We start from the raw sequence: 8,800 nt of genomic DNA on the forward strand, positions 1-8,800 counted from the left end.
GAACATTCTGTCTGCACTCTCTCCAAGGCCTATCTATTTGTTCTCTTGGCCATCCATGGAATGTTCAGTGCTCTTCTCCAATACTGCAGCTCAAAGGCATCCATTTTTCTTCATCCTTTTTCATTGTCCAGCTCTCAGATACATAGCAAGTTACCAGAAAGACTATGGCCTGAATCAGACACATCTTAGTCCTCAAGCTGACACCATTAGTCCTCAATAATTTGGAGAGGTCCCTAACTGCAGATCATCCCAGTACAATGTGTCTCCTTATTTCCTGACTCCAAGGGTGTTAGTTGTGGATTCAGCAAGATGAAGTTGTTGACAGTTTCAATTTCTTCTCCATCTATTATGATGTTGCCTATTGGTCCAGTGGTAAGAATCTTTCTTTTCTTGACATTGAGATGCAACCCATATCGAAGGCTGCATTCCTTGAAATGTGGGAAAATTCAGTTGAAATGAGAAAAAACATTAACAAACATAATTTAATAATTGGGTCATGAAATGGTTGTAGGTTGAATGTTGGAAAACTGGAAATTGTTAAAAATGAAATAGAACACATGAACATACACATACGAGGCATTAGTGAGATGAGATGGCCCAGCTTTGGCCACTTTGAATCAGATAATCATACTGTATACTATGCTACAACTTGTATCCACACAATCAAATGCCTTCTCATAGTCATTAAAGCACAAATAGACATCCTTCTGGTACTCTTTAAGCCAGGATCTATCAGCAATGATATCCCTGGCTTGTTTTAAATTCTGCTTGAACTTCTGACAGTTCCCTATCTATGTACTCTTCTAGCCATTTTAGAATAATCGTCAGCAATATTTTGCTTGCATGTGATATTAATGATATTGTTTGACAGTTTCCACATTCGGTTGGATCACCTTTCTTGGGAATGGAAACAAATATGGACCTCTTCCAATCTACTGACCTGATAACTCTCCTCCAAATTTACTGGCGTAGACTTAAGAGAGCATCCAAGGCTGCATCTGTTAATGGAAACAAGTCAACTGGTATCACATTGATTCCTGGGGCCTTATTTTTTGCCAATGCCTTCAATGCAGCTTCTACTTCCTCTTGCATTACTATTGTCTCCTCTTCATATGGTACTTCCTGAAATTTTTCATTGTCAATCAACTCTTTATGGTACAGTGATTTGGTATATTCCTTCCATCTTCTTTTGATGCTTTCTGGATCATTCAGTATATTGCCCACAGCATCTTTCAATATTGAGATACGAGGCTTAAATTCGTTTTTCAGTTCTTTCAGCTTGAGAAATACAAAGCAAGATCTTCCCTTTTTATTCTCCAATTTCAGCTCTCTGCACATTCTATTATAATACTTTGCTTTGTCCTCCCAAGCTGCCCTTTGAAATATTCTATTCAGCTCTTTCACTTTAATATATTTTTCTTTTGTTTTCACTTCTCGATGCTCCAGTGCGATCTTTAGAGTCTCTTTAGACATCCATTTCGGTTTTTCTTTATCCTCCATTTTTGTAATGACCTTTTGATTCCTTCATAGATGATATCCTTGATATCATCCCACAACTCATCTGGTCTTCAATCATTGGTGTTCAATGCCTCAGAACTACTCTTAAGATGATCTGTGTGGATCATAACAAGTTGTGACTGACATTGAGAAGAATGGAAATAATAGAACACTTACTTGTGCTCATGAAAAACCTATATCTGTACCAGGAGGCTGTTGTACAAACACAGCAGTGGAACACAGCATGGTTTAAAATTGAAAGGCTTCATCAGGGTTGTATTCTTTCTCCATATCTATTCAATCTGTATGCTGAAAAAAATTATCCAAGACGTTGAACTTGATGAAGAAAGAATGTGGCAACAGGATATGAGGGAGATTCATCAATAACTTGTGTTATGCAGATGATGCAACCTTGCTTGCTTAAAGTGAGAAGGACTTGAAGTACTTGTTGCGGAAGAACAAGGAATGTAGCCTTCAGTATGAATTGTGTCTCAATATCAAGAAGACAAAGATTCTTACCACTGGACCGATAGGCAGCATTGTGATGGATGGAGAGGAGATTGAAACTGTCAACAGCTTCATCTTGCCTGGATCCACAATTAACACCCTTGATACCAGCAGTCAGGAAATAAGGAGACACATTGCAGTGGGGAAATCTGCTGTTAGAGACATCTCCAAATTATTAAAGAGTAATGATGCCAGTTTGAGGAACAAGGTGCATCTGATTCAGGCCACGGTCTTCTGATCACTTCTATGCATCTGAGAGCTGGATAATGAAAAAGGTTAACAGAAAAAGAATTGATGGCTTTGAGCTGTGGTGTTAGAAAAGAACATTGAATATCCCATGGATGGCCAAAAGAACAAACAGATTTGTCTTGGAGATGGTGCAGCCAGAGTGCTCTTTGGAGGCAAGAATGAAGAGGTTTTGCTAACATACTTTGGGCGTATTGGTAGGGGGACTATTTCTTGGAGAGGTACATGATGTTGGAAAAGGTGGCAAAGGAGAGGAAGACCCTCAAGCAGGTGGATTGACACAGTGACTGCTGCAATGGGCGCTTGTGTGTCAGGAAGTGTGAGGGTGGCGCAGGACAGAGCAGGGTTCAGATCTTTTATTCATAGGGTTGCTAGGAGTCATGCTTGACTCAACAGCACCTAACAACAACAACAACAACAACAACAACAATAACAATAACAATAACAACATACTATGCTGGTCATGAAAAACAGAAGAGTCTATTTCCATTTTTGCCTGAAATACAATGTTGTGAGTGAAAGAGTAATATCCATACATGTCCAAAGAAGACCCATTAACATGACTATTATTCAAATATACTCTCTTACATCTGGAGTCAAAGAGGAACAAATCGAGAATTTTTACCAAATCTTGCAGTCTGAAGTTGACCGAACGTGCAGTCAAGGTATATTCATGATAATTGGCAACTGCAATGCAAAAGTGGGAAACAATGAAGACGGGACTGCAGATTACAATCTTGGAAATAATATGAGAGAAAGAGAGGATCAGATATCCAGTAGAGCAACTTGGCTCAGGGAACTTCTTAACATAAGAAACATCCATGTTTCCTTTTCCTCCTCTCAGCTTTGTAGTTATTACTTCCGACCTTTTCATCTCTGTGGAGTGTCCACCAGCATAACTCTTGACATTCCTGGCTTCTTTCTCTGGGTGGTTCATGTGTGATTTTTTTTTTTCTTTTCTGTTTGCAGAGGATGTAGATGTTGATTCTTATTGTGTTTATACATTTAGCTCATTTAGAATGTTTCCCTTGCTTTAATGCCTCCAGGCACATGAACTAAACAAACTGTTAGGGGAGAAAAATGCAGCTGTGATTTTTCTTGGAGGAAATAACCCAAGTAGCAAAATCAGGAAGAGTCCCCACTAACCAGCATGCAGTGCTATGGACTGGGCGCCACACACTCCCTCTCCTCTGGCAGTTCCTGTATTCAATACACCAGTTTCAAGTTGTAGACTTGGTCACTAAGAGCTCTGGTGGCCTAGTGGTTAGAAACTGGACTGCAATCGCAAAGGCTTGCAGTTCAAATCCACTGGGTGCTGTGCGTGACAAAGACGGGTAAATCTGTGTGATTAACTGCTCTAAAAATCCACTGGAGGGTCAACTATGGGTCAGTTTCAACTTGAAGATAAAACAACAACAGCAGACTAGTCACCAGTGGCACTCACTTGATCACTTAATGAAGAAGTTATGATGAATGCTTCCTCTTTCATTTCTTGCTGTTGTCTCTAAAAGAAACTCCCACTGGGAGGGAACCTCAGGCTCACAGTCTTCAGCCAGAAACAATTTCTACACCAAATTTACTAGCAAATTGTTTTCATTTGGTATTTTTATTTCATTTATATTTGCATTCACTTGGTATTTTTATGATCACCATTGATGGTAGTCTCCTTTTTTAACTTGGTGATAAAGTTTTGAAAAAGTTTTGAAAATACAGTTTAGTGGTGGCACAGTGGTGAAGTGTTCAGCTCCTAACTGAGAGGTAAGTGGTTCTAACACACCAGCCATTCTGAAGCTAAAGCTGTGGCAGTCTGTTTCTGTAAACATTGCTGTCTTGGAAACTCTATTGAAACAGTTCTATCTGGTCTTGAAGCCTATAGACTCACTATGAGTCTGAATCAACTTGAGGGCAGCGGGTTGGATTTGATATTGGTGGTTATACAACACTGTATATGATTATTCCTACTGAGTTTTCCATCTAAATGTAAATGGTCTACATAAATGCTTACAGTTAAAAAGAAAAGGATGTGGGAGACAACAGCAACAACAACAAAAGAACAATTGTAGGCTCATTTGAACATTATTAACAAAAAGAGTGGATTTAAACACATACAGGCCCATTCCTTTAAAGTACTTATTCTAGTTAAGAACACGCATGTCAGGAAAAGTGCCATGTTAGAATCCCAGTGGTGAGACATGAGCCAAACAAAGTTGCAGAAGAGTCAACATAAGTGACAGAGGCCTTGTTGAGGCCCCTGGGGGCTGCTGAGACTGGGTGACATATTCTATCAGCCCAGAGAGACCTACCACTGAGGGAGCTCTAGCCAATGCTTGGGGCAAGGGGCTTGGTGACAGAAGATAGTCAGGCCTCAAGAAGAGCGGCCCTTCTCGAGCAGGATGTGGGGGTCACATACTTTGTCCCCCCATGCTTTCATGCATGCCCTGTCCTTAAGAATCAAGAAAAATGAGCCTTCCTACTGTGAGGTCCTAATAAGTAAATGTCTATCTAAAACTTAATATAGAGATTCTTCTAGTAAAGTGCTAGCTTAAAAATAATTCACACAGAAAGATCTTAACTGCTTTCAAAAAGTGTAAAACAAAGGTCCATAAAAGTTAAGATAAAGTGAAATTCTTTTACTTTGTTTCCTCTGACTTGCCAGCACCCTCACCCACCTCTGCTTTCCGGCTCACAGCCCCTGATCACAGACACATCTTATGTACTGCACCTTTGGTTCTATTATGAGAAGCAGCATGGAGCAGAGTCCTCTGCTCATTGTAGCCCTTTCCTTGTTCTTGGATACAGAAGCTGTGATGGGTACCACGCTTGTCATCATCTGCCCTCATTATCCATTGTATTATACTATAAGCTAAAATGAACCCACCTGCAAAATTCAGGTATGAAAGTGCCCAAGTACAAACTCAAGCTGTGGTTTATTTATGTGAAAGCACTTGCTTACCTGAGGAGTGGAGACGTGTGTGAGCAAATATGTTTGTGTGTGTCATCCCTCTGCCTGTCTATTTAAGACTCTGATTTGACAAGACAACAGGGACAGGGTTGCCAGCCACAGTGGCCCTCTGGGTGATGCCTTTGGCTAGTGTGATTTATTGCATACTAGCTGCCGCCCCCCCCGCCCCCCGTGCAAACCAATCTCAAGGCCCATGGATCAAGCAGTCTGCAGGTAGGGTGCTAAGTCAAGCTTATTTTGGAATTAAAAAAAATCCAAGAACACACCTGGACATCAATAATAGGACCTGATAATCACTAAGACACATGACCCAGTAATAAAGGCCATACATTGGACCCAGAGGTCCCTGCACTGAGAACCTCCTAGACCCAGGAGAGGCTAAAGCTGAGACATATAGCGGTCTCCAAGGAATGCTGGGCCTGCAGATGTTGAAAGGAGACAAGGCCTGTCCCCAGAGCTGACAGAGAGAAAGTCTTCCCCTAGAACAGGAAATCTAAGTTTGGACATACAGTTTCCTACAGGGAAGCTCTGGTGGCATAGTAGGTAGGGGGCTGCTCTGCCACCCCAAAGGCTGTTCTGAGGGAGAAAGATGGATAATCTCCTTTTGTGTGATTGTAATGACTTGCTTGCAATGAGTTCTTGTGGTTCTTTTTAAAAATTTTCCCATACTGTGAGATAATATATTTCTATGTAGTAAAAACTGTTCAAGCTACTCTGAAGAAATTGTCCTAAAACAAGGGCCCAGGAATTGATGGAATACCAATTGACATATTTCAACAAACAGATGCTACCTTTGACATGCTAACCACGTTGTGCCAAGAAATCTGGTGGACAATTACCAGGCCAACTGACTGAAGAAGATCCATATTTATTCCCATTCCAAAAAATGATGATCTGATAGTGTGGAGATTATGGAACAGTATCACTAACATCACATGCTAACAAAATCCTGCTGAAGATTATAAAAAACTGATCAGAACAGCACATTGACAGAGATCTACCAGAAATACAAGCTGGGTATAGAAGAGACTGTGGCACTGAGACATTATCACTGATGTAAGATGGATCTTGGCCAAAAGCAAAAAGTACCAGAGGAATGTCTATCTGTGTTTCATTGACTATGCAAAGACATTTGACTGTATGGAAACAACAATTTGTGTCTAATTTTGAGGAAAACTGAGAATCCCAGAACACTTGGATATGCTCACGCAAAACCTATACTTGAGCCAAGAAGCAGTCCTTAGAACAGAGCAAGGAAACACTGCATGGTTCAAAATTGGAAAAGGAGTGTGTCAGAGATGCATCCTTCCTCCATACGTTTTCAATCCTTTTGTGGAACAGATCATTCAGAGGCGGAGCTTTATCAGGCATCAGGATTGGAGGATGACTCATCAACAACCTGCATTATGTAGATGATACAACTTTACTTGCTGAAACTGAGGGAAACCTGAACCATGTGGTGCAAAAGGTCAAGTACTGTAGTGTTCAATATGAATTGAAGCTCAACATCAAGAAGACAATGATTCTCACCACTGTGCTAACTGGCAGCACCATGATGGAGGGAGAGGAGATTGAGGTTGTTAATTTCACCTTGTTAGACCCCACAATCAATACTCTTGGCACCAATAGTCAGTAAATCGAAAGTTGACTTGCATTGAGGAAGTTTGCTGTCAAGGACCTCTCCAAAATGCTAAAGAGTAATGATGTCACAGTTTAATGCTTCCTCAAGAAACTGAACATAGAAATTCCACATGACCTAGCTACTCCACTGCTTGGAATATACACTGAGAAAATGAGAACTGAGGCTCAAATGGAAACTTGCACACCAATGTTCATAGAGGCATTATTCACCATCGCAAGAACATGGAAACAGCCCAGATGTCCAACTACAATCGAATGGATTGAGAAAGTATGGTACATTCACACAATGGAATACTATGCATCACACAAGAGCAATGATTTTGTAAATTACTATCTAATTTGGGAGAGACTGGAGAGCATTTTGCTGAGTGAACTAACCCAGTCCCATAAGGACAAATATTATATAAAATCATTATTGTAGAATGAGTATGAGGATCCAAGGGCGTGGTGGAGGGTGGAAGCAGAGGGGTAAGGAGTTAATAATAGGCCTCACGATGTAATGGGTGGGGGAGTTGGTGAAGGAAATGGGAAAGATTCAATATTAAAAACAATGTATTCAAACTTTGTAAATAAACTTGTATAATAAGAATTAAAAAGAGTAATGATGTCAGTCTAGATAATAAAGTGTGCCTGATTCAGGCCATGGTCTTCACAGTTACATGGTATGCATTAAAGAACTAGACAACGACTAAGGATGACAGAGGAAGAATCAATGTCTTTAAGTTGTGGTGCTGGAGAAAAGTACTGAACATACCATGGACTGCTTAGAGAACAAATAGGTCTTGACTAAGAGGGTGAAACTAAATTTCTTCTTGGAAGAAAAGATTCTGAAGTTCTGTCTCACATACTTTGGGCATATGGCCAGGAGGGACCGATCTTTGGAATAAGACATCATGCTCGGAAGGGTGGAGGGACAGTGCAAGAGAGGAAGACCCCAGATGAGATGGATTGACATCATAACTGAGGGAATGAGGCTAGATGTGTCAGAGACAGTGAGATTGGTTAAGGACAGAATTCAAAGCTATTGTGCATAGGGTCGCTATGAGTCACAGGTGACTCAATGGCACATAACAACAAAACAATAAGCCAATAAAGTAATCTAACTAAATGATTAGTTACTTGGGTAAATGTTGTTATGTGCCTTCGAGTTGCCTGCAACGCATGACGACCCTATGCACAATAGCTCTGAACTCTACTCTATCCTGAACCAATCTCACTGTCTCTGACACATCTACCCTCACTAACCCAGTTATGTTGTCAATCCATCTCATCTGGGGTCTTCCTCTCCTGCGCTATCACTCCACACTTACAAATATGATATCCTTCTCTAAAGATTGCTCCCTCCTGGCTATGTGCCCAAAGAATGTGAGATAGAGTCTCAAAATCTTTGCCTCCAAGGAGCATCTTGCTTTCACCCTCTCTAAGACAGTCCTGTTAGTTCTCTTGGCAGTCTATGGTATGTTCACTACTCTAACACTGCAATGAAAAGGCATAAATTCTTTTTCTGTCATCCTTGGTCATTGTCCAGCTTTCTGATGCATAGCAAGTAATTGCAAATTCTCAGATGGGTGAATGAGTATGAGAATAAAAATGCCTCTCACGTCCCAGATGTTCATAAAACCTTGAGATCAAACCCGGGAAAGTGTAAAATCATACCTCTTTCACTTCACACCATTCTGATGTGTGGCGCCCATGGCAACTAGGATGCAGTGGGTGAGAGAGCGATGGCTATAGCTCTGTATCATTTTAATTTACCTGCTGATCTGTAGATCATTGGCTCAGGGCAAGCAGCTTTATTTTCCAATGGCCTGAAAATAGACTGGTTGTGGTGTGAAGAGTTTATTTTTCCTAGCCAATGAATTTGACTTTGCCATGTGGATGGGAGGGAACACGAGAATAGGGTGTGTTAGTCTATCTATAAAGTGACTGGCTAGTCTCACCAATCCA

This window comes from Elephantulus edwardii, unplaced genomic scaffold, assembly GCF_000299155.1.
Source record: "Elephantulus edwardii isolate Elephantulus edwardi_28Jun2011 unplaced genomic scaffold, EleEdw1.0 scaffold00082, whole genome shotgun sequence".
Classification (NCBI taxonomy): Eukaryota; Metazoa; Chordata; class Mammalia; order Macroscelidea; family Macroscelididae; genus Elephantulus; species Elephantulus edwardii.